Source organism: Puma concolor, chromosome C2 (assembly GCF_028749965.1).
Source record: "Puma concolor isolate L17-30 chromosome C2, mPumCon1.1.hap2, whole genome shotgun sequence".
Classification (NCBI taxonomy): domain Eukaryota; kingdom Metazoa; phylum Chordata; class Mammalia; order Carnivora; family Felidae; genus Puma; species Puma concolor.
In genome coordinates, this window is record NC_141675.1 from 42,168,915 (window position 1) to 42,192,701 (window position 23,787).

The window sequence follows — 23,787 nt, forward strand, 5'->3', positions numbered from 1 at the left end:
CTTCCATGTGACCAAGCAATCACCATCTTAGATATTTATTCAAGAGAAATAAAAACATTCATCACAAAGACTTATATTCAGATTTTTCCAGAAGCTTTGTTTATAATCTCAAAAGATTTTAACAATTCTGCCACTTGGAACAGCATGGATGAACCTTGAAAACAGTATGCCAAGTTAAATAAGTCAGTCACAAAAGGACAAATATGGCATGGTTCCACTTACGAAGAATCCAAAATAGTCAAATCTTAGAAACAGAGTAGAATGGTGGTTGCCAGGAGCTTGGGAGAGAGGGACATAGGGAGTTGCTGTTCGATGGGTATAAAGTTTTAGTGTTATGCAAGATGAATAAGGTCTGTAAACCTGCCATCTACAATATTGTAACAATACCCTAATATATGTACATTTAAAAATGTTTTCAAGGGCTAGATTTCATGTTAAATGTTTTACCACAATAATAATAAATACTGGAACAACTTAAATCCCATCAACTGGTAAATAGATAAACTGTAGTACATGCATAACTATAGAATCTTACCCAGCCATAAAAAGGAACAAACTGGTGAGATACTGTAAAACATGGATATATCTCAAAAGCATCTTTCTAAATGAAATGAGCCAAATGTAAAACAAGCTACCAAAAAGTTTCATTTCTATAAAATTCTTTAAAAATGCCAAACTCTAGTGACAGAAACTATAGGACTGGTTTTCAGGGGCTGGGGGTCTAGGAAGGAGATGGGCTGCAAACTGACACATTGGAACTTTTTTAGATGACAGAAATGTTCAATATTACCATCATGGTGGCAATTAGGTGACTGTGTACGTTTGTCAAAACTTGTCAGATTGAACCCCATTTAACCTCACCTAAAAAGTAGCTAAGATATCATAGAAATAATTTAAGTGTTTCTGCAATGATGCATGAAATTTCTTTATTTACTCAAAAAAGATAGATATATTTTGTATCTCGCCGGCTGTATACCAAAATCCATTCTTTCCTCCTAACAGAGTAATAGAGTTCCAACTGGGACATGATTGCTCAGCTAGGGACTGCTTTTCTTAACCTCATTCTGCTCACTGTGGCCTAGTGATGAAGTTCTATCAATAGCAAAGGAATGGAAAGAATATCAGCGATCAAGAATTTTGACCCTTGGCTTTCAATCTTTGTCCTCTACTCTCTAAAATGGAAATGATGAGGATGATCTTGGAGGTCATATATATAACATGGCACTGTTAGTTACTACCCGGCTCTGGGGCACAGAGCCATGAATTCACTAACATCACCTACTTTGGACTGTTCTTGAATGAGAAATTACATTTGTCGTTAAGTAGCCTATCCTACTCTAACTAAAACACTTCCCTTAACTACAATTTCTCTTTCCTCTCAGAATATTCCCATTATATATTGTTACATGAATCAAGCAATTTACAGGACAATGTGTACTGTTGACTACCATCTGTTTAAAACTACTGCTAATATTTGGGGGACAATCAAATGACTAGGAGACAGGGACAGAGGGAAGAATTTCATTATATGCCATTGTAGAATGGCATTCACGGAAAACACTTGGATTTTTATTTTTTTACTGTGTGAATATGCAATCCATAAATGATAGAGCTTAAATTAGGAAATAATAAAATGCAAAAAATGAATTATCTTGACATTGTTTCTAGCATATTTAATTGCAGAGACTCTGTGGATGCTCTGCACACACCAAGAGATATTATGAACTCAGAAGGACTGTAGAACCAATGTATATAAATGACTTTGCAGAATGCTTGACACATAATAGGATATTAAATGTTTCCTCCTCTTCATATTTGCATGGTACTTCACAATCTTGTCAGTAGCATCTTTCTAGACCACTCTTGAAGTGTGGGCATGCACATTTAAGTGGAATGCAAGATGATTTGAGGTTGCGCAGGCGGTGTTTATATGTAGTACAAGGAAAAAATTATAGAACATTCACTCAGCAGGATTCTCTTTTCAGTCTTTCTGATATCAAATTTGACCATAACTTTTTAGGTTATTTGAAACACAGTGTTCCATCAGTTTCAGATGTCCAACATCGTGATTCAACAAGTTCATAGATTATGCTCTGCTCCCCACAAGGGTGGTTACCATCTGTCACCATACAGTGCTCTTATAACACCATTGACTAATTCCTTACACTATGCCTTCTATTCCTGTGACCATCATTCCATAAGTGGAAGCCTCTATCTCTCACTGCCCTTCAACCATGTTGCCGATCTTTCCATCATCCCCTGTCCTCTGCCAGCCAGAAGTTCTCTGTATTCATTGGTCTGTTTCTTCATTTTGTTTATTGATTCTTTTTTTTTTTTTCCACATACAAGTGAAATCATATGGTATTTGATTTTCTCAGGCTGACTTATTTCATTTAGCATAGTACACTCTAGGTCCATACATGTCACAAATAGGAAGCTCTCATCCTCTTTTTATGGCTGCATATTATTCTATCTAGTATGCATATATTTACGCACGTATGTATACAGATATATGTGTGATTACACATATACATACATACACACATCACATCTTATTCATTTGTCTTTTGATGGACATTTTGGTTGCTTCCATATCTTGGCTATTGTAAATAACACTGCAATAGACAAAGGGGTACATGTTTCTTTTTGAATTAGTGTTTTTATTTTCCTTGGGTAGATACTTAGTAGTGGAATTATTGGGTCATGTCATATTTCTATTTTTAATTTTTTTTTTAAATCTACAAACACTTCTACAGTGGTTGTATCAATGGACATTCCTACCAACAGTGCACAAGAGGTTGTTTTTTTCGACATCCTTACCACCCCTTATTCCTTTTTTTTTTTATTCTAGTCATTTTTGTAGGTGTCAGGTAATATCTTACTGATTAGTGATGTTAAACATCTTTTCATGTGTCTTTTGACCATCTGTATATCTTCTTTGAAAAAATATTCTGTCTGCCCATTTTTTAATTGGACTTTTTGGTGTTCAGTTGTATAAGTTCTTTATGTATTTTGGATATTAACCCTTATTGGATATTTCATTTGCAAACATCTCCTCTCAATCAGTAGGTGGCCTTGTCATTTTGTTGATGATTTCTTTCACTGTGCAAAAGCTTTCTATTGTAATGTATTCCCAATTGTTTATTTTTTGCCTTTGTTTCCCTTACCTTAGGAGATATATGTAGAAAAATGTTGCTATGGCTAATGTCAGAGAATTTACTGCTTGTGTTCTCTTCTAGAATTTTTATGGTTTCAGGTCTCACACATAGGTCTCTAATCCATTTTGAGTTTATTTTTGTTTATAGTGTTAGAAAGTGGTCCAGTTTTTCTTTTACATATAGCTGTCCAGATTTCCCAGAACCATTTGTTGAAGAGATTCTCTCCCCATTGTATATTTTTGCCTTATTTGTCTTGGATTAATTGACCATATAAGTGTAGGTTTATTTCTGGACTGTCTATTCTACTGATCTATATGTCTGTTTTTGTTCCAGTACCATACTGTTTCTATTACTACAGCTTTGTAATATATCTTGAAATCTGGAATATTGATACCTCCAGCTTTTTCTACTTTCTCAATTGCTTTGGCTATTTGGGGTCTTCTGTGGTTCCATTCAAATTTTAGGATTGTTTGTTCTACTTCTGTGAAAAATGCTACTGGTATTTTGATATGGATTTGCATTAAATCTATAGATTTCTTTGAGTACTGTGAACATTTTAACATCTATCCAATACTTGCTAATCTACCACAAGGTTTGGACCTTTGAAGTAAAGAGTCTAGCTAGAACTTAATAGATACATACTGTTTACTATGTGTGTCTGTTTTATTCTTACCCCATATTAAAATAATTGTTACCAGTGCTCTAGTCCTAGAACTGATTTTTATATAGGTGTAGTTAAGTAAAAATTCGGATCAATTAAATATAAAATTCTACGTACTTATTAGCACAAGTTATTCTGTGATGGGACAAAGAATAATCACAGAAGGGCACATGAAGTTTTATGTAAAATGCCATTCTTGAAAAATTTTACCTCTTCCATGAAAGCTTTCTAAACCACTCTTGCAGGAAATTCTCACTCCTTCTGAACTGTTAAATTGTCTGCCTATATTTCTCATTTATTTAATCAATTCTATCTTTTCTTTTTTCCCAAGTTTTATTGAGAAGCAATTGACTTATATCACTGTTTAAGGCAAATGTATGATGATTTTACTTACATATATTATGAAATGATAGCCTCAATAGGTTCAGCTAACATCCATCTTCTCATATAGCTACGGTAAAAAGAAAAGAAATAAAAAATAAAATACTTTCTCCTTGTGATGAGACCTCGTAGAATTTACTGTGTTAACTGTTCTGTATATCATACTATAGTATTCGCTATAGTGATCATGTTGTACATTATATCCCTAGTACTTATTTATCTTTTAACTGGAAGTTTGAACCTTTTGATCACCTTCTTCCCAATATCCTCTCCCCACCCTCTCTCTCTAGTAACTGCAAGCCTTATCTCTATTTCTATGAGTTATTTATTTTATTTTATTTTTTGGATTCCACATATAAGTGGGATTATAAAGTGCCTTTCTCTGTTTGACTTGACTTAATTAAGCAGAATGTCTTCAGGGTCCATTTATGTTGTCACAAGTGGTAGAACTTCTCATTTTTTATTACTGAATAATATTCAGTTGTATATGCAAACATCTTTTTTGTTGCTTCATCTGTTGATGGACCCTTAGGTTGTTTCTATGCCTTAGCTATTGTAAATAATCCTCGAGGTGCAGATATTTTGAATCCGTTTTTGATTCCCAGAAGTGAAATTGCTAGATTATGTATAGTAGTTGCATTTTTTAACTTTTTTTTTTTTATTTTTTTTTCAACGTTTATTTATTTTTGGGACAGAGAGAGACAGAGCATGAACGGGCGAGGGGCAGAGAGAGAGGGAGACACAGAATCGGAAACAGGCTCCAGGCTCTGAGCCATCAGCCCAGAGCCTGACGCGGGGCTCGAACCCACGGACCGCGAGATCGTGACCTGGCTGAAGTCAGACGCTTAACCAACTGCGCCACCCAGGCGCCCCTGCATTTTTTAACATTTTGAAGGTCCTTCATCTTGCTTTCCATGGGGGCTATACCAATCTGCAATCTTACCAACAATTCATAACGGTTCCCTTTCCCCGCATTCACACCAGCATTTGTTATCCCTTGTCTTTTTATTGACAGTCATTTTAATAGGCATGAGGCTCTATCTCAGTGTGGTTTTAATTTTCATATCCCAATGACTAATGATACTGAGTATCTTTTCACGTTGGCCTTTGCATATCTTCTTTGAAGAAATGTCTAATCAGGTCCTTTAACCATTTTTAAATTGTGTTTCTCTTCTTTTTGCTATTGAGTTCTTTTGGATATTAACCCCTTGTCAGATAATTGGTTTGCAAATATTTTTTTTTACACTCTGTAACTTGTCTTTTCACTTTGTTGATAATTTCTTTTGCTATGCAGATTTTTTTTCAAATTTTTATTTATTTTCTAGTTAGTTAACATATAGTGTAATATTGGTTTCAGGAGTAGAATGTTGTGATTCATAACTTACATATAACACTTTAGTTAGATATAGTACCACTTATTATTTTTTTAAAAATTTTGTTTCTTGTGTTTTGAGTAATAGGTCCAAAAAGTCATTACCAATACCCATATCAATTCTTTTACATTCCATTCTTATTCGTACATATATTCTTCTTTATGTGAATATCCAATTATCTAAGCACCATTTAGCGATATGGAGGTTTTTCTCCATTGGGTATATTGGCTACCTTGTCATATATTAGTTGAATATGCTTAGGTTTATTTCTGGGCTCTCAATTCTGTTCCAGCAGTTTGTCTGTTTTTATGCCAGTACCATAAAGTTTTGATAATCCTAGCTTTATAGTATAATTTGAAATCAAGATATGATCAAGATATGTGATGCTTCCTGCTTTGTTCTTTCTTGGCTTTTTTTTTTTTTTTTTTTTTTTTTTTTTGACTATTTAGGGTATTTTGTGGTTCCATAAAATTGTAGGAATGTTTTTTTTTTCTCCCTCTGTAAAAAATGACATTGGACTCTTGTTACAGATTACACTGAGTACACAGATGACATTTGGTAGTATTGACATTTTAACAATATTCCTCCAATCTATGAACACGTGGTACCTTTCTATTTATTTGTGTTCTACCATATCTTTCATAGATGTTTTATAATTTTGAAGATAGAAATATTTCACTTCCTTAGTTAAATTTGTTTGAAGTATTTTACTGTTTTTGATGCTATTACAAATGGGATTAATTTCTTTTCCAGAAAATTCATTGTTAATGTATAGAAATACTATTAACTTTTGTATGTTAATTGTGTACCTTGCAACTTTACTGAATTTATTGATTAAATCTAATAGTGTTTTGGTTGAGTCTTTACGATTTTACACATATAAAGTTATGTTGTCTGCAAAATAGAGTTAATTTTACTTCTTTCTTTCCAATTTTGATACCTTTTTTTCCTTGCCTGATGGCTCTAGCTAGGATTTTAATACTTTGGTGAATAGGAGTAATGAGTGTGGATGCTCTGGCTTTGTTCCTGATCTGAGGGAAAAAGATTTCAACCTTTCACCATTGAGTATGATATTATCTGTGACTTATCATATATAGACCATTATTACGTTGAGATACATTCCTTCTATGCCTAATTTGTTCAGCATTTTTGTCATGAATGAATGGTGAATTTTGTCAAATGCTTTTTTCTGCATCTATTGAGATGATTATATGATTCTTTCATTCTATTAGTGTGATATATCATTGTTTGATTTGCATATATTGAACTATCCTTGCATCCCTGGAATAACTCCTACTTGATCATGGTGAATGATTTTGTTTTTCAATGTACTGGTGAATTCTAACTGCTTGTATTTTATTGAAAATTTTTATTTTTTATTTATCTAAATTTTTTTAAATGTTTATTTATTTTTGAGAGAAAGAGAGACAGAGTGCAAATGGGAGAGGGACAGAGAGGGAAACAGAATCTGAAACAGGCTCCTGGCTCTGAGCTGTCAGCACAGAGCCTGAAGGAGGGCTCACACTCATGAACTGCAAGATCATGACCTGAGCCGAAGTCGGACACTTAAACAACTGAGCCATCCAGGTACCCCTTATTGAGAGTTTTTAAATTTTTGTGCATCAGTGGTATTGGCCCGTAGATTTCTTTTTTAGTGGTGTCTTGTTCTGGTTTGGGTATCAAAATAATGCTGGCCTCATAAACTGAGTTTGGAAGTATTTCATCCTCTTTGATTTTTTGAGGGGGGTGCGATTTGAGACAGATTGGTGTTATTTCTTTAAATGTTTGGTAAAATTCATAAGTGAAGCCATGTGGTACTGTGCTTTTCTTCATTGGGAGATTTTTTTTAATTTTTTTAACGCTTATTTATTTTTGAGACATAGAGAGACAGAGCATGAGTGGGGGAGGGTCAGAGAGAGAGGGAGACACAGAATCTGAAGTAGGCTCCAGGATCTGAGCTATCAGCACACAGCCCAATGTGGGGATCGAACTCACGGAGCGTGAGATCATGACCTGAGCCAAAGTCGGACGCTTAGCCATCTGAGCCACCCAGGCGGCCCTTCATTGGGACATTTTTGATTACTGACTCAATCTCCTTATTGGTAATTGGTCTACTTGAATTTCCTTTCTTCCTGTTCAGTCTTGGAAAGTTGTATATTCCTAGGAATTTATGTATTTCTTCCAGGTTATCCAATTCATTGACATGTAATGGTTCATTGTAGTCTCTTCTGATCTTCTGTATTTCTGTGATGTCAGTTGTGTGCTTCATTTCTAATTTAATTCTTTGGGTACTTTCTCTAGGTTTTTCTAAGCATTTGTCCATTTTATTTATCATTTCAAACATCAAACTCTTAGATTGACTAATCTTCAATTGTTTTTTGTTCTCAATTTCATTTCTTTCTGCTCTGTTCTTTATTATTTCCTTTCTTCTTCTAAGTTTGTGCTCAGTTTGTTCTTCTAGTTGCATAAGCCATAAAGTTAGGGTGTTTATTTGGGATCTTTCTTGTTTCTTAATGTAGGTATCCATTGCTATCAACTTTATTCTTAGTAACATTTTTTTGCTGCATCCCACAAATTCTGGCCTTTTGTGTTTACATTTTTATTTGTTTCAAGAAACTTTATTTCCATTTTATTTGATCCATTGGTTGTTCAGAAGAGCATTGTTTAATTTCCATGTTTGTGAATTTTCTATTTTTCCTCTTGTTATTTACTTTGAGATTTGTGTGATTGTATCAGAAAAGATATTTGCTATGATTTCAAACTTCTTGAATTTGCTAAGACTTGTTTCATGGCTTAATACTAGTCTATCATAGAAAATGTTCCATGTGCACTTAAGAAAAATGTGTATTCTGTTGGGCAGAATGTTCTATATTTGTAATTATTAGGTCTATTTTATCTATTGTGTTGTTCAAATCCACTGTTTCCTTATTGATTCTTTCTGGATGATCTAACAATTAAGAGTGGATTATTAAGCCCTCTAACTCCTGTTGTATTACTGTTTATCTTTTTGTTTCTGTTAGTTTTTGCTTTATATATTTAAGTGCTCCAATGTTGGGTGCATAAATATTTACAGTTGTTATATCTTCTTGATGTATTGACCTCTTCATCATTATATGATAGGTTTACTTGTCTCTTTTGTTCCCTTTCTAGTTTAAAGCCTATTTTGTCTAATAGCTAGCCCTGCTTATGTTTTGTTTATTGCTATTTGATTGAAATGTCTTTTCCATCGCTTCACTCTCTATGTGGGTCTTTAAGACTAAAGTGTATATTTTATAGGCACAATATTATTCAATCTTGTTTTTTATCCATTCAGCCATTCTATGGACTGTTAACTGGAAATTTTAAAGTAATTGTTGATATATAAGAAATTCCTATTCGCAGTTGCTCATTGTTTTCTGTTTGTTTTATAGACCTCTTATTGCTTATCTTTTATCCTGCTGTCTTTTTTTATGTGTTTTGATGTCTTTTGTAATCAATATTTTTGATTTCTTTATCATGTTCTTTTATGTAATTATCACACAATTTTCATGAGTGGTTGCCATGAGGCTTATATACAATATGTTAAACTGATAATACTCTATCTTAAACTGAAAACTTCGGTAGAATTTATAAACTTTACACTTTTACTTCTTCTCACCATCATATTTTAGGCTATCACTATTAGAATTTATATGTTTTTATAATATTGTGTCACTATCAACAGATTATTTTATTTATGGTTATTTTTTCTACACTCATTTGTTTTAACTTTTAAACTATTTTTAAGTGAGTTATGCACCACTATTACCATAATTGCAGAATCTAACTGAGACTACATGTGATTACCGTCGCCAGTGAGACCTAAGCTACCTTATGTTTTTATGATGTTAATTAGCGTCTTTTATTTCCACTCAAATAATACTCTTGAATATTTCTTGAAAAGCAGGTCTGGTAGGAATGAACTCCCTCAGCTTTTGCTTCTTTGGGAAATCTTTACCCCTCCTTTGCTTCTGAAGGACAGCTTCACTGGATTGATATAGAATTCTTTGTTGACAGTTGTTTCCTTTCAATGTTTTGATACTCCCTGGTGGTCTAGTGGTTAGGATCCAGTAATCAATATTTGGATATATCATCCCATTCTCTCCTGGCCTGAAAAGTTTCCTTCCGTCCCTTCCGTCCCTTCCGTCCCTTCCGTCCCTTCCGTCCCTTCCGTCCCTTCCGTCCCTTCCGTCCCTTCCGTCCCTTCCGTCCCTTCCCCTCCCTTCCCCTCCCTTCCCCTCCCTTCCCCTCCCTTCCCCTCCCTTCCCCTCCCTTCCCCTCCCTTTCCTTCCTTTCCCTCCCTTTCCTTCATTTCCCTCCCTTCCTCCCTTCCTTCTTACTGAAGTATACTTGATTCACAATGTTACATTGATTTTATGTATACACCATAGTGTCTCAACAAGTGTATACATTATGCTATGTTCACCATAGGTATAGCTCCTGTCACCATACAATGCTATTACAATAACATTGACTATGTTTCCTATGCTGTAACTGTTAATTTAATGATGCATTGGTTCCATAGCTAGAAGCCTCTATCTCCTACTCACCCTCACCCATTTTGCCAATTCTCCAAACCACACCCCCAACTCTGGTAACTGTCAGTTTGTTCTCCATATTTAAAAGTATATGTTTGTTTGTTTTGTTTTGTTTTGTTTTTTTGATTCCACATACAAGTGAAATATGTTATTGGTTTGTCTTTATCTGACTTATTTCACTTAGCATTATTACATCTATCTCCATCCATGTTGTTGCAAATGACAATATCTCATCCTTTTTTATAGTTGATTAGTATCCCATTGTGTATATATACCACATCATCTTTATGGCTCATCAATCAATGGATTGCTTCCATATCTCAGCTATTGTAAATAATCCTGAAATAAACATAGAATGAATATATTGTTTTAAATTGAGTGTTTTTACATTCTTAGGGTAAATCCCCAGTAGTGGAATTTCTGGATCATATGATATTTCTATTTTTAATTTTTTGAAGAACCTCATATTATATTCTACAGTGGCTGCACTAATTTACATTCCTACCAATAGTGTACAAGGGTTCCTTTTTCTCCACATCCTTGCCAACATTTATTTCTTGTCTTTTTAATTCTAGATATTTTGACAGGTGTATGGTCATACATTGTGGTTTTATTTGAATTTCCATGATGGTGAGTGATGTTGAGCATCTTGTCATGTGTCTGTTGGCTCTCTATATGTCTTCTTTGGAAAAATGTGTACTCTGGTCCTCTGTTCAATTTTAATTGCATTGTTATTAATTTGGTGTGTCGGGGCGCCTGGGTGGCGCAGTCGGTTAAGCGTCCGACTTCAGCCAGGTCACGATCTCGCGGTCCGTGAGTTCGAGCCCCGCGTCAGGCTCTGGGCTGATGGCTCAGAGCCTGGAGCCTGTTTCCGATTCTGTGTCTCCCTCTCTCTCTGCCCCTCCCCCGTTCATGCTCTGTCTCTCTCTGTCCCAAAAATAAATAAACGTTGAAAAAAAATTAAAAAAAAATTTGGTGTGGAGTTGTATGATTTCTTTATATGTTTTGGATGTTAATACCTTATCCACTATATCATTTGCAAATATACTCGCCCAATCAGTAGGTTGATTTGTTGTTTCACTGATGACTTTTTTCACTGTGCAAAAACTTTTTATTTTAATATAGTCCTAATAGTTTATTTTTGCTTTTGTTTCCCTAGCCTGACCAGACATATCTAGAAAAAATATTTCTATGGCCAGTGTCAAAGAAATTACTCTCTGTTTTCTTTCTGAATTTTATGATTTCACATCTCGCATTTATGTCTTTAATCAATGAGTTTATTTTTGTGGGTGGTATAAGAAAGTGGTCCAGTTTCATTCTTTTATATGTAGCCGACCAGTTATCCCAGCACCATTTATTGAAGAGATTGTCATTTCCCCATTGTATATTCTTGCCTAATTTGTCATAGATTAGTTGAACACATAGATTAGTTGACCACATAACAGTATTTTCCCAATCTGTGAGCTTAGACTATCTTTTTATTTGTTTCTATCATCTTCAATTTCTTTCATCAATGTTTTATAGTTTTCAGAGTATAGATCTTTTCACCTCCTTGGTTAAGTTTATTCCTAAATACTTTATTCTTCTTGGCACTTTTGTAAATGCAATTGTTAATTTAGGTTTTCTTTCTGTCACTTTGTTATAGGTGTATAGAAATCTAACTGATTTCTGTATATTAATTTTGTATGTTACAACCATACTTAATCTACTTAGAACTTCTAAAAGTTTTTTTTTGGGGGGGAGCCTTTGGTGTGTTCTATGTATAGTATCATGTCTTCTGCAAATAGTTACAGTTAAATTTATTCTTTATTGATAAGAATGCATTTTATTTCTTAATCTCTCCTATATCTAGGACTTCCAGTACTGTGTTGAATAAAAGTGGTAAGAGTGGACATTCTTGTCTTGTTCTTGATCTTAGAAGAAAACCTCTCAATTTTCACCATTGGGTATGATGTTAGTTATATAGGTTTTCCATATATGTCCTTTATGATGTTGAGGAATGTCCTTTTCAACCTACTTTGTTTAGAGTTTATCATGAACTGATGTTTAATTTTGTCAAATGCTTTTTCTGCATCTATTGAGATGATCATATGATTTTTATCCTTCATTTTGTTAATGTCATATATCATGTTAATTTATTTCCTAATATTGAACCATCCTTGCATCCCTGGACTAAATCCCTCTTGATTGTGTGAATGATCCTTTTAATGCAGTGTTGAATGCAGTTTGCTAATATTCTGTTGAGAATTTCTGTGTCTATGTTCATCAGGTTTATTGGCCAATAGTTTTCTTTTTTTGTAGTGGTGTTGTCTGATTTTGGTATCAGGGTAATGCTGACCTTGTAAAATCAGTTTGGAAGCTTTCCTCTCCTTTTATTTTTTTGGAATAGTTTGAGAAGAGTAGTCATTAGCTCTTCTTTAAGTGTTTGGTAAAATTTACCCATGAAGAATTCATCTGTTCCTTGATTTTTGTTTTTTGGGAGTTTTGAAAAATTTTATTACTAATTCAGTTTCATTACTAGTAATTTGTCTCTTGAGTTTTTTTATTTGTTCCTGATCAGGTATAGAAGATTGTATGTTTCTAGAAATTTATCCATTTCTTCTAGGTTGTCCAATTTGTTGGCATATAATTTTTCATAGTAGTTTCTTATAATTCTTTGTATTTCTTTGGTGTTGTTTGTTACTTTGTTTTGTTCCTCATTTCATTTATTTGGGTCCTCTTTTTTTGATGACTCTGGATAAAAGTTTATCAACTTTATCTGTTCAAAGAATGAGCTGTTGATTTCATCATATTGTTTCTTAAAAACAAAACAAAACAAAAAAACACCTCTCATTTATTTCTGCTCTGATCTTTGTTTTCTTTATTCCAGTAACCATAAGCTTTATTTGTCTTTTTTTCTAGTTCCTTTAGATATAAGGTCAAATTGTATTTGAGGCTTTTTTGTTTCTTGAGGTAGCTAGCCCTAGATAGCTATAAATTTCCCTCCTAGAAATGTTTTTGCTGCATCCCAAAGCTTTTACACACTTCTGTTTTATTTTCATTTCCTACATGTGCTTTTTATTTCCTCTTTGATTTCTTCATTGGCCTATTGGTTGCTTAGTAGCCTGTTGTTTAGTCTTCATGTATTTGTGGAGTTTTTTTCTAGTTTTTTTTTATAATTGTTTTATAGTTTCATATGGTTGTAGTCAGAAAAGATGCATGGTATCATTCAGTCTTCTTAAATTTATTGAGACTGGTTTTGTGACTTAACATATGATCTATCTTGGAGAATGTTCCATGTGCACTTGTAAAGAACGTGTATTCTATTGTTTTGTTTTTTGGCTAGAATGTTTATATGTATGTATAATCTGTTAAGTCCATCTAATCTAACATATCATTCAAAGACACTGTTTCCTTAATGATTTTCTGTCTGGATGATCTATCCATTGATATAAATGGAGTGTTAATGTCCTCTACTATTATTGTATTATTGTCAATCATTCCCTTTTTGTCTGTTAATATTTGCTTAATGTATTTAGGTGTTCGAATGTTGGCTGCATATATGTTTACAGTAGTGATACTTTCTTGTTGATTTGATCCTTTTATCATTATGTAATGCCTTTCTTTGTCTTTTATTAAGGTCTATTTTGTCATATATATGTATTTCTACCCTGGGTTTTTGTTTTCAAGTTTATTTGCATGGAATATCTTTTCCATCCTTTCACTTTTGGTATGTATGTATATTTAGGTTTGACATGAACCTTTTATAGGCAGCATATGGATGGGTCTTGTTTTTTATCTATCCTACCACTGTATTACTTTTGATTGGAACATTTAGGACATTTGCATGTAGAGCAATTATTGATAGGTATAGACTTATTGTCAGTTTGTTAGTTGTTTTCTGGTTGTTTTTTTTAAAAATTTCTTCTCCACCGGGACACCTTGGGTGGATCAGTTAGTTAAGCAGCTGACTCTTGAACTCAGCTCAGGTCATGATCTCATAGTTTATGAGATCAAGCCCTGAATCAGATTCTGTGCTGACAGTATGGAGCCTTGTTGGGCTTTTCTCTACCTCCCTCTCTCTCTGCCCCTCTCCTGCTTATTCTTTCTCTAAAAATAAACAAACATTAAAGAAATAAAAATAAATAAAAATTTCTTCTCTGTTACTTTCTTCTCTTGCTCTCTTTCCTTTTTATTGATGATTCTCTCTATTTGGCTTTCTTGCTCTTTATTTTTAATGTATCTATTATAGGTTTCATGTTCGTGGTTACCATGAGGTGCATATATAACATCCTAAATATATAACAGTCTATATTAAGTGGATGATCACTTACATTTAAACACATTCTAAAAGAAGTTTCTTTTCACTTCCTCTCCATATTTTAGGTATATGTTTTCATATTCTACATCTTTTTATTTATAATATTCTTATTTCTATTTATGGCCTTTTCTGTTTTACTTCTGTTTTTAAGAAGTCCCTTTAACATTTATTATAAGACCAACTTAGGGATGATGAACTCCTTTAGCTCTTGTTTGTCTGGAAAACCTTTTCTCTCTCTCCTTCAATTCTGAGTGATAAAATTTCTGGAAAGAATATTCTTGGTTGTTTTTTTTTTTTTTTTTTTTTCCTTTTCAGCACTTTGAATATATCATGCCACTCCCTTCTGCCCTGCAAAATTTCTGCTAAACGATCTGATAGTCTTAGGGAGTTTCCCTTATATGTAACTTTTTGATTGTCTCTTGCTGCTTTAAAAATTATTTCTTTATCTTTAACCTTTGACAGTTTATGATTATTTGCAGTGATATGGACCTCACTGGCTCCAGCTTGTTGGGAACTTTGTTTCCTGAATATGAGTGTCTATTTCCTTTCCCACATTATGAGGGTTTCAACTTTTATTTCTTCATATAATTTTTCTGCCTTTCTTTCTCTCTCTCTCTTCTTATTTTGAGGTCCCTATAGTGCAAATTTTTGTTCACTTGATCTTGTCCAAGATCCTCATTTTAAACTATCCTCATTTTTAATCCTTTTTCTCTTTGCTCTTGAGCTTGGGTGCTTTCCATTACCTGATGTTTTAGATTGTTGATCCGTTCTTCTGAATACACTTGATTCTCCAGTGTATTTTTCATTCCATTTACTGTATTCTTCTGACTAGGTTTTTTTTTTTTTTTTTTTTTTTTTTTTCTATCTCTTTGTTGAAGTTCTCACTGAGTTTTTTCACTCTTCTGTCCAGTCTGGTGAGCATCTTTATGATCATTACTTTATTTCTTAAATTTTTTACTGTTTATTTATTTTTGAAGGAGACAGAGACAGAGTATGGACAGGGGAGGGGCAGAGAGAGAGGGAGACACAGAATCCGAAGCAGACTCCAGGCTCTGAGCTGTCAGCACAGAGCCCAATGCAAGGCTCAAACTCACGAGCCATTGGATCATGACCTGAGCTGAAGTCGGGTGCTTAACCAGCTGATGCGCCCCTATGGTCAATACTTTAAACTCTTTATCAAGCATATTGCTTATCTCCATTTCCTCTAGTTCTTTTTCTGAGGTTTTGTCTTGTTCTTTCATTTGCAGCATATTCCTCCATCTCCTCATTTTGCTTGACTTTCTGTATTTGTTTCTATGAATTAGGTGGAACAGCTGCTACTCTTAAATTTGAAGGGTCTGTCTTCTGTATGTTTATCCCCTGTGTAGGCTGTGTGCCAGATGACTTTGACTTACTGCAACTGGAACTGGAATGGGCTGTAGGTCCCAGAGAACTCTGTGCTGGTTTAGCCCTGGTGGCCTTACTAAAGGCGAAGTCCTTGTGATCTACAGCAGTTCTGGAGCTCTCCATGCAAAGGGTGCCTTAGCAGGGGTAGCTGGAGCCAAGGTAGGGCATGTGCCTGGGGATTCCAGGGCACTCAATATAGGGGATACCCTGGAAAGATAGCTAAAGCTTAAGTGGGTACTGGATGGGGCACTCCCAGGGACATATGCTCAGAGTGTGCCCTGGAAGAATAGCTAAAAGCTGATAGGGGTACAAGCCACGGTATTTCAGCATAAGAGGCATCCTGGTGAGGTAGCTGGAGCCAAGGTGGGGTGCAATCCAGGGGTTCCAGGTTACTCCACACACGAGGTGCCCTGGGAGGGTGGCTGGAACCAAAGCAGACACATGCCAAGGATCCTCAGGGCACCCTGTACAGAGTATAACCTGGAAGGACAAGTGGATATGAGTGAGGAGGTCCCAGAGCACTGTGAGCTAGGGGTGCCCTAGCAAGCTGTCTAGAACCAAAGTGGGACAGACCTATGAATTCTGGGGTGGTTTGTGCCTGTGTCACCTTGGCAAAATGGCTGGAACTATAGTAACCACTGATCACAGATATGCTAGTTTGTGCTGTACTGGGGCCACCTTGGTGGGACCAGTGAGGCTGTTGTTGGCTTTGGGTCCCGAGCTTACAGAGTTAGTAGGATGGGTAGCTCACCCAAGGCCTGCTCCCATCCATGCTATCAAGGTGGAGAGGAAATGTCAACCATGGTTCTCACCAGCCCCTACAAACCAGAAAGCATTGCATCCACTCTTCTGATGTATTGCAGGGTTCTAGGGCTAGTTCCCTTATATTCTACTTGTTCTTTCAAACTGCAGTTTTTGTCTGTACCCCAGGGCATCTGGGGCTAGGGTAGACTAGGTGCCTGGGGCTCACTGAGGTCGTAGGCCAGCTATAGCACCCAGACCCTATTGTCCATGCTATCAAAGTGGGCAGGGGGATGTGAACCATGGTACTCAGTAGACTCCTCAAACTGGAGAGAGTTCTAGCAGTGCTCCTGCCATTTGGCAGAGTGCCAGGGATGGATTTTTTATATTGTAGTTGCCCTTTAAACTGTAGCTTTTTTTCCCCCTGTGCTCTAGGGTAGACAAATCTGCTCATGGCCCTTCAGTACTATCCCTCTCCACTGTGGTTTGCAGTTTTAGGGGTGGGGGGTTCCTTTGTTTCCATACCTCTGTCTCTGTTGCATTCTCTGTGTTCTATCTTTTGTTATGCAGAAGCTGTTCAGTCAGTCCTCAGAACTTCTTCAAGGAAGGAATTGATCTTTAAATAGGTATTGATTTGGTGTGTCTGTGGAGGACCATCTTGGATCCTGGTGGTGTAATATTTACCTGTATTTTTGTGATCTGACTTGGCTCTGGAGATGAGCAAACTGCTGATTGAGATCACTACTTGGGCACTGCAGGTGTAAACTTGCTCTGTCAAGATCCATGTGCTCATTGCTACACAGCATTGCCCCCCTTTTCTATCACAGATTCCCAGTGGTTGAGTCCCACAGATTTTCCTGCAATTTTTCGGTATGAGAGCAGAGTAAGGAATCCTAGAAAATGATCCACAGTGCTGGGGGAAAGACTGATTGTTTCCTGTGTTCTCTTTTTTTCACACTGAAAAAGAGAAACAACTGAGGGCTTAGGGGGAATCCTCTCTTCATGTTGCTGTGCTGTCTGGGGGGAGAGACAATTTCACCTAGCTTTCTAATGCAGTCTGTCTTGGTATCTGGGTCTTGGGTAATGGATGCTTACCACAGGTGATGCTGTGTCCTAGGATTCTCTTAGTGGTTTCCTGTTCTTGAATAGTTGTTAATCTTTTTATGAGTAGGAAAGAAGTCAGGAAGAATGTATATTACCATCATGGTGATGTTACTCCTCTTCTCAATCCTGTGTTTTCTGTGTTGCCTTTTGATAGTCTTACTTTGGTATTTCGTTTATTTACTATTCACTAAGTATTTATTGAAGAACTGTAGGCAACGTGTTGGGACATTACACAGTGGTGAACATAGGGTTCACATTGCTGAAATATAAAATTTTGAAGAATGACTATGTGATAGGCAGTACACCTGAGGGGAACTAAATCTCATAAAGAATAATGCTAAAATGGCATGGCATACCAGTCTCTTTACCATAATCTGATTCTGGTAACCATGCAGTTTTTCAATCTGTCCACGTGAAACTCATTGCACAAATAAAAACATCAAGGATATCCATTCTAGCTAAAAAGAAAGACAATAAAGCATAGGTAGAATAAATCATATATTTTGTACATTAAAAATACATAGCAAGATACTAGAAATTAGGAATGTGAGCAGAAGAAATGGGATGAGTTTTAAATAGAGTGATCTAATTTGCTTAATGCTTTACATTATGTCGTCAGATTCTTATCACTGTTATCATTTAAATGATGTGTATTCACCTTTGTTTTTCAGTTATGTACTTAACAATATAAAGGATAAAGCATTTTGCTGAATTGGGAGATTTTCAACATTTTCTAAAGGAAATTCACACCTAAAATGTAAGTACTGAATATTTTTTAAGTATAGGAGTGAAGTCATTACAAAGTCATTGGTCCTTGAAGCACTTACCAAAAGTTTGACTCAAACGCATTACCATAAAACAGCTACTTTTTACCACCAATCCACTAGTATTCAAGAGTAAAGCACATCTTCCTTAAACTTTACCTACTTGTATGCAGTCCCTAGATGACCCAGCTTAAGCCCGCTGCCTCACACATGATACAGGACAATGATTGAGTGGTTTCCCATACATTAACATACTTTTTCTTAACAGGTATTGGTAAGTTGTAGGTTGATGGTATCATGAGATATTTAAAACATAGGTTTCCTATAGGCTTATATAAGTAATTTTGAAATAAATAATTCCAGTTTCCTCTCTCTGTCCCTTCCATTTTTTTTCCTTGCCTTCTTTCTCTCTCTTTTCCCCCATCTTTTCCATCCTTTTCTGTTTTTTTTTTTTTCTCCAAGTCAAAAAGTTGGTTCTTCCCCATGTGATCCATTCAGAAGTCTCACTGGTATAAAATATTATCTTTTAAGTTTCTCAAGGAGACCATAGGGGAAGGGAGGGAGAAAAAAGAGATACAAACAGAGAGGGAGGGAGGCAAACCACAAGAGACTCTTAAATACAGAGAGCAAACTGAAGGTGGATGGGGGGAAGTGTGGGGAGAGGGAAAATGGGTGATGGGCATTGAGGAGTGTACTTGTTGGGATGAGCACTGGGTGTTGTATGTAAGCCAATTTGACAATAAATTATGTTAAAAATACTATCTTCTAATTTGGAATCAAATCCAAAAGAATAAGAAATTTAAGAATCCCAGTCATCAAATCTAATTGTCCAGCAGTATCCCTTTAAAGTATCTTAATAAAAAATATCCCTTTTCTTGAGCTGTTCTGTCCAAATCCAGATACTTTTTTATAGCCTCGCTATTCTTTTGAAATTAAGACTCTAATAACACGATGTCTACACATCCTGTAACAGCAGGCAAATGGACACTGTAGTCCTCCTTGCTAGCAGATAGTACTATGGCATTGACCCCTTTCTATTGTCTGTTGAATGACAGCTTTATGTTCTTCCATGGCTATTTGGGATAATCATGTGGAAAATCATTACAAATGATGCATGTTTAATCAAGGAACTATCAAAATTCCTGTGTCTTTTAGATTAGTTTGGAGGAAATTTAAACCCATTCTGAAAACCAACCAGCAGTCAATAAAATAGCATATAAGTCTCCTGTGTAAATATGTTTTCAACAACTATCATGAATACAAAGCTGTTTAATTTGAATTTCAACACAATCATTGTTTATAAATATATACTTTAAGAATACATTAATTTATATTAAAATTAATCATACATTAATAAAGAATAGTTTCTTTTAATATCAAAAAGAATATTCCATTTAATTGTGATTTTTCGGTGAAGTAAAAGAAATACAGCACAATTTTACAAATATGATCTTTAGGACATTAAATAGAATGGATTTCTATGAATACAATAATATAGAAGTCCATGGCAAAGTTCTCAAGTACAATCAAGTCTTTTCAAATTTTTCTATAATAAAAATGAGTACCGTATCATTTAAAGTCATTGACCTTTGCTGTTCTTTCGTTTTTTAATTTTGTAAAAGTCCAATGAAAGCTTTTCTTCTCCTATGACGTAGTTTTTTCCCTCAGCAGGCGAAACTTTGAGAAATCTAAGCATATGATTAGACACCGTAAATTTTCTCACAATAGGTACAGATGATTAAATTATCTTTCACGAGTATGAGATCCTGCATGCAAAATAAATAAAGTTAAATATGTACACAATTGCCTATAATCTGGAAATGAAGTACATGTTCATGAACTTATTTGCTCTCCCACATGAAGATTTTTCTGTGGGGTAACTTTGACTTCTATTAGAAACAGTTCATTGAATGCTGGTACTCATACGCACCCGTTTTTAAAGCAACATAGAAAAAAAATCTTCTGTTCTTCTTTTAAAAAATGTTGGGGTTTTAAAATATGTTTGCTCTTACCATAACTTCTAAAGACTTGATTTTATGAGCAATTAAGAGAAATTTTACTCACTGATAGAAATTATTTTAGCCTAGAAAGCATGATGTGTTTTTCATAATTCTCTGTCATTCTTGCCCCTGAAATAAGAAAGATTTCCAGCCAACTAGTACTGGGTTTCTTTTAACACTAGTATATTTACTTTTTGGCTGTTCTAAGTTTCTCTAGTGATAATATCATTGAAAATGTAATTGTTGCACTCAAATATTTATTTTATTTCCTTGAACTATTAAGTTTTCATGAGATGCTCATAGAATCTTTTGTTTCATGGACCATAAATAAACCCCCAAAGCACCACTTCAGCACATTTCTAATTGTAATGCACCGTGTAATGTTATAGGCCATTATACAGATGTTTTCTGTTATTGTTAGGTGGCAGACAATGACATTGAAATGTGTGCTTGCCTTACAGAGATAGTGTGAACTCAATCACGAGTCTTAATGTAATAGTTTTTTTTTAACTCCAGAAACCCAAATTTATTTAGCTGTGTTTGCCCTTCAAGTATGCGGTTACATTTGGATTCTTAGGAATAACAACCCAAGCCCTGATTTCCCTGAATTAAATACAAATGAATAGGTAAGAATGGTTCTCTGATTTATACTTCACTGTGTGTCTTTTCATAAGAGATTTGATAAGGATATCAAGCATACTGTTGATGTGGAAAGTTCTTCAGTTACATTACTTGGGATTAAAATAAAATAGTGCTACCCTCCCTTTCCCTGTAACAAAACTGGAATCTGAGGTAGGTTTTTTTTTTATTTCAGTATATGGTTCTAGTTATTTTTGTGTAGAATAAATACCCTGAGTACAGATGGAGGTACCCCACTCAAAATGAATAATGTACAATTTTGTTTCAGAACTAAACTTTTCTTGGAAAGGAAAAACCCAAGTGTTGGGTGTTAGTAATCCATTTTTGGTGGCTAAAGAATCAAACCAGGCTCACTTTAAGGTCATGATATACTGGCTATTAACTTTCAGTCGAAAGTAAAAGGTTTCAAAGGAAAAAATACAGAGAACACTAAGAGGTCTAAATACAGTCCATGCCAAGTTTTTTGTTTTTGATTTTGTTGTATCTCTAACAATGATAAATTGATAATATTGTTATGAAGTTGCTAAGTACCAGGTATTATGCCGAGGAGTTTCTGGCTATTACTTCACTGAATTCTCAAAACAACACAATGAGGTAGCAACTGACACTCATTAAAACTCAAGTAAGTGCTTTATTGTAATTATTGTATTGAATCCTCAAGACAAATGCATAATAGTATTATTACTTTTATTCTACTAGTGAGAAAACAGAATGATTATGTAATTTATCAAAGGTCTTTGTAGTAGTTAAAAAAAAATTTTGTTTTACATTTATTTATTTTGGAGAGACAGAGAAGACAGAACACAAGTCGGGAAGGGGCAGAGGGAGAAGGAGACACAGAATCCAAAGCAAGCTGAGCTGTCAGCACAGAGCCCAATGCGGGGCTCAAACCCACAAACCATGAGATCATGACCTAAGCCAAAGTCGGATGCTTTTCCGACTGAGCCTCCCAAACACCCCTATTGTGGTTTTCTATTGCCAAATAACAAACTACTACAGACTTACTAGCTTATATCAAACACCTGTTTATTAGCTCATAATTCCATAGGTCAGAGGTCTGAGCACCATGTGGCTGGGTTCTCTGCTTAGGGTGTCAAACAAGGCTGAAATTAAGGGGTCATGCCCACTATGGATGTTTTTTCCTTCTTAAAGTCAATTGTGTCATGCAACATAACCTAATCGCAGGAGTGATATCACATCATATTCTTAGTTTTGGGGATTATCCAAACTGTACACAGTGGAGCAGTAACCTCGAGAGACATTTTAGAATTCTGCCTACAACAGTCCCCTGGTTAATGGGGAGCAGACATTTCAAACTAAAATCTCATATAATATGCAGCATCCTAGCTTAGCCATTTCTCAATTCTAGATGAAGACTAGGAACCTATAGTTTCTCTGGAGTTGCTTCAAAGAGTGAGTGAGAAAGAGATTTATTTTACTTTTTTCATTGAGATAAAACTGAAATACAGCCTATTCATTTCAGGTATACAACATAATGATTTGATAAATGTATATATTGTGAAATAATCAGCAAAATATGTCTAGTTAACATCTTTCATCACATATAGTTACAGATTTTTTCTTGTGATAATCTACTCTCTTAGAAACTTCCAAATATACGATTATTATTGACTGTAGTTACCATTCTATATATTACATCTTCATGATGTATTTATTTATAACTGTGAGTTTCTACCTTTTGACCATTATAACTCATTTCACCCACCTACACCCTCCACTTCTGGAAACCACAAATAGATTCCCTGTATTTATGGGTTTGTCTCTTTCTTTTTTTCTTTCTTTCTTTCTTTCTTTCTTTCTTTCTTTCTTTCTTTCTTTCTTTCTTCTTTCTGGATTTTACGTATAAATGAAATCATATAGTACTTGTCCTTTTCTGTCTGACTTATTTCACTTTGCATAATGTCCTCAAGGTCCATCCATGTTGTTGCAAATGTCAAGATTTCCCTTTTATTTATGACTGAATAATATTCCTGTATACATTTTCTTTATCCATTCATCCATCAATGGACACCTTGACTATATAAATAATGATGAAAGGGACATGGGGGGTGAAAATGTCTTTTCAAGTAATGTTTTTATTTCCTTCAGATAAATACTCCAAAGTGGAATTGCTGGATCATAGGATAGTTGTATTTTAAAATTTTTGAGGAACCTCCGTATTTGTTTTCACAGTGGCTGCAACATTTTACGGTGGCTTCACATTTTCCCTTTGACAATGCACAAGAGTTTCCCTTTCTCCACATCCTTGCCAACATTTATTACTTGTCTTTTTGATAATAACCATTTGAACAGATGTGAGATGATTTGCATTTCCCTGATGATTAGTGACGTCAAGCACTTTTTCATGAATATGTTGGCCATCTGTATGTCTTCTTTAGAATATTGTCTATTCAGATTCTCTGCCTACTTCTTAAATGGATTCTTTTTGCCATCGAGGAGCAAATATTTTTGCCATTTAGGAGCAAATATTTTCTTCTATTCTGTAGATTGCCTTTCCATTTTGTTGACGATTTCCCTTGCTTTGCAGAAGATTTTAAGTTTGATGTACTCATTTATTTATTTTACTTTTGTTGTCAAATCCAAAAATCAATGTCAAGGAGCTAACCACTAGATTTTCTTCTAGGAATTTTATGGTTTCAAGTCATGTTCAAGTCTTTAATCCATTTTGAGTTGATTTTGTGTCTGGTGTAAGATAGTGACCCA

General features: G+C 35.0%; 1 long non-coding RNA gene across 2 annotated transcripts in view; it reads left to right on the top strand.

The window, feature by feature from the left end:
- The window catches only part of LOC147577213 (uncharacterized), a 410,290-nt gene that overhangs the window by 281,250 nt on the left and 105,253 nt on the right, over window positions 1-23,787 (top strand). For both annotated transcript variants that reach the window (XR_015240031.1, XR_015240030.1), the window contains exon 4: window positions 18,332-18,417. This is a non-coding gene — a long non-coding RNA (uncharacterized LOC147577213). The remainder of the gene's footprint in view (window positions 1-18,331; window positions 18,418-23,787) is intronic.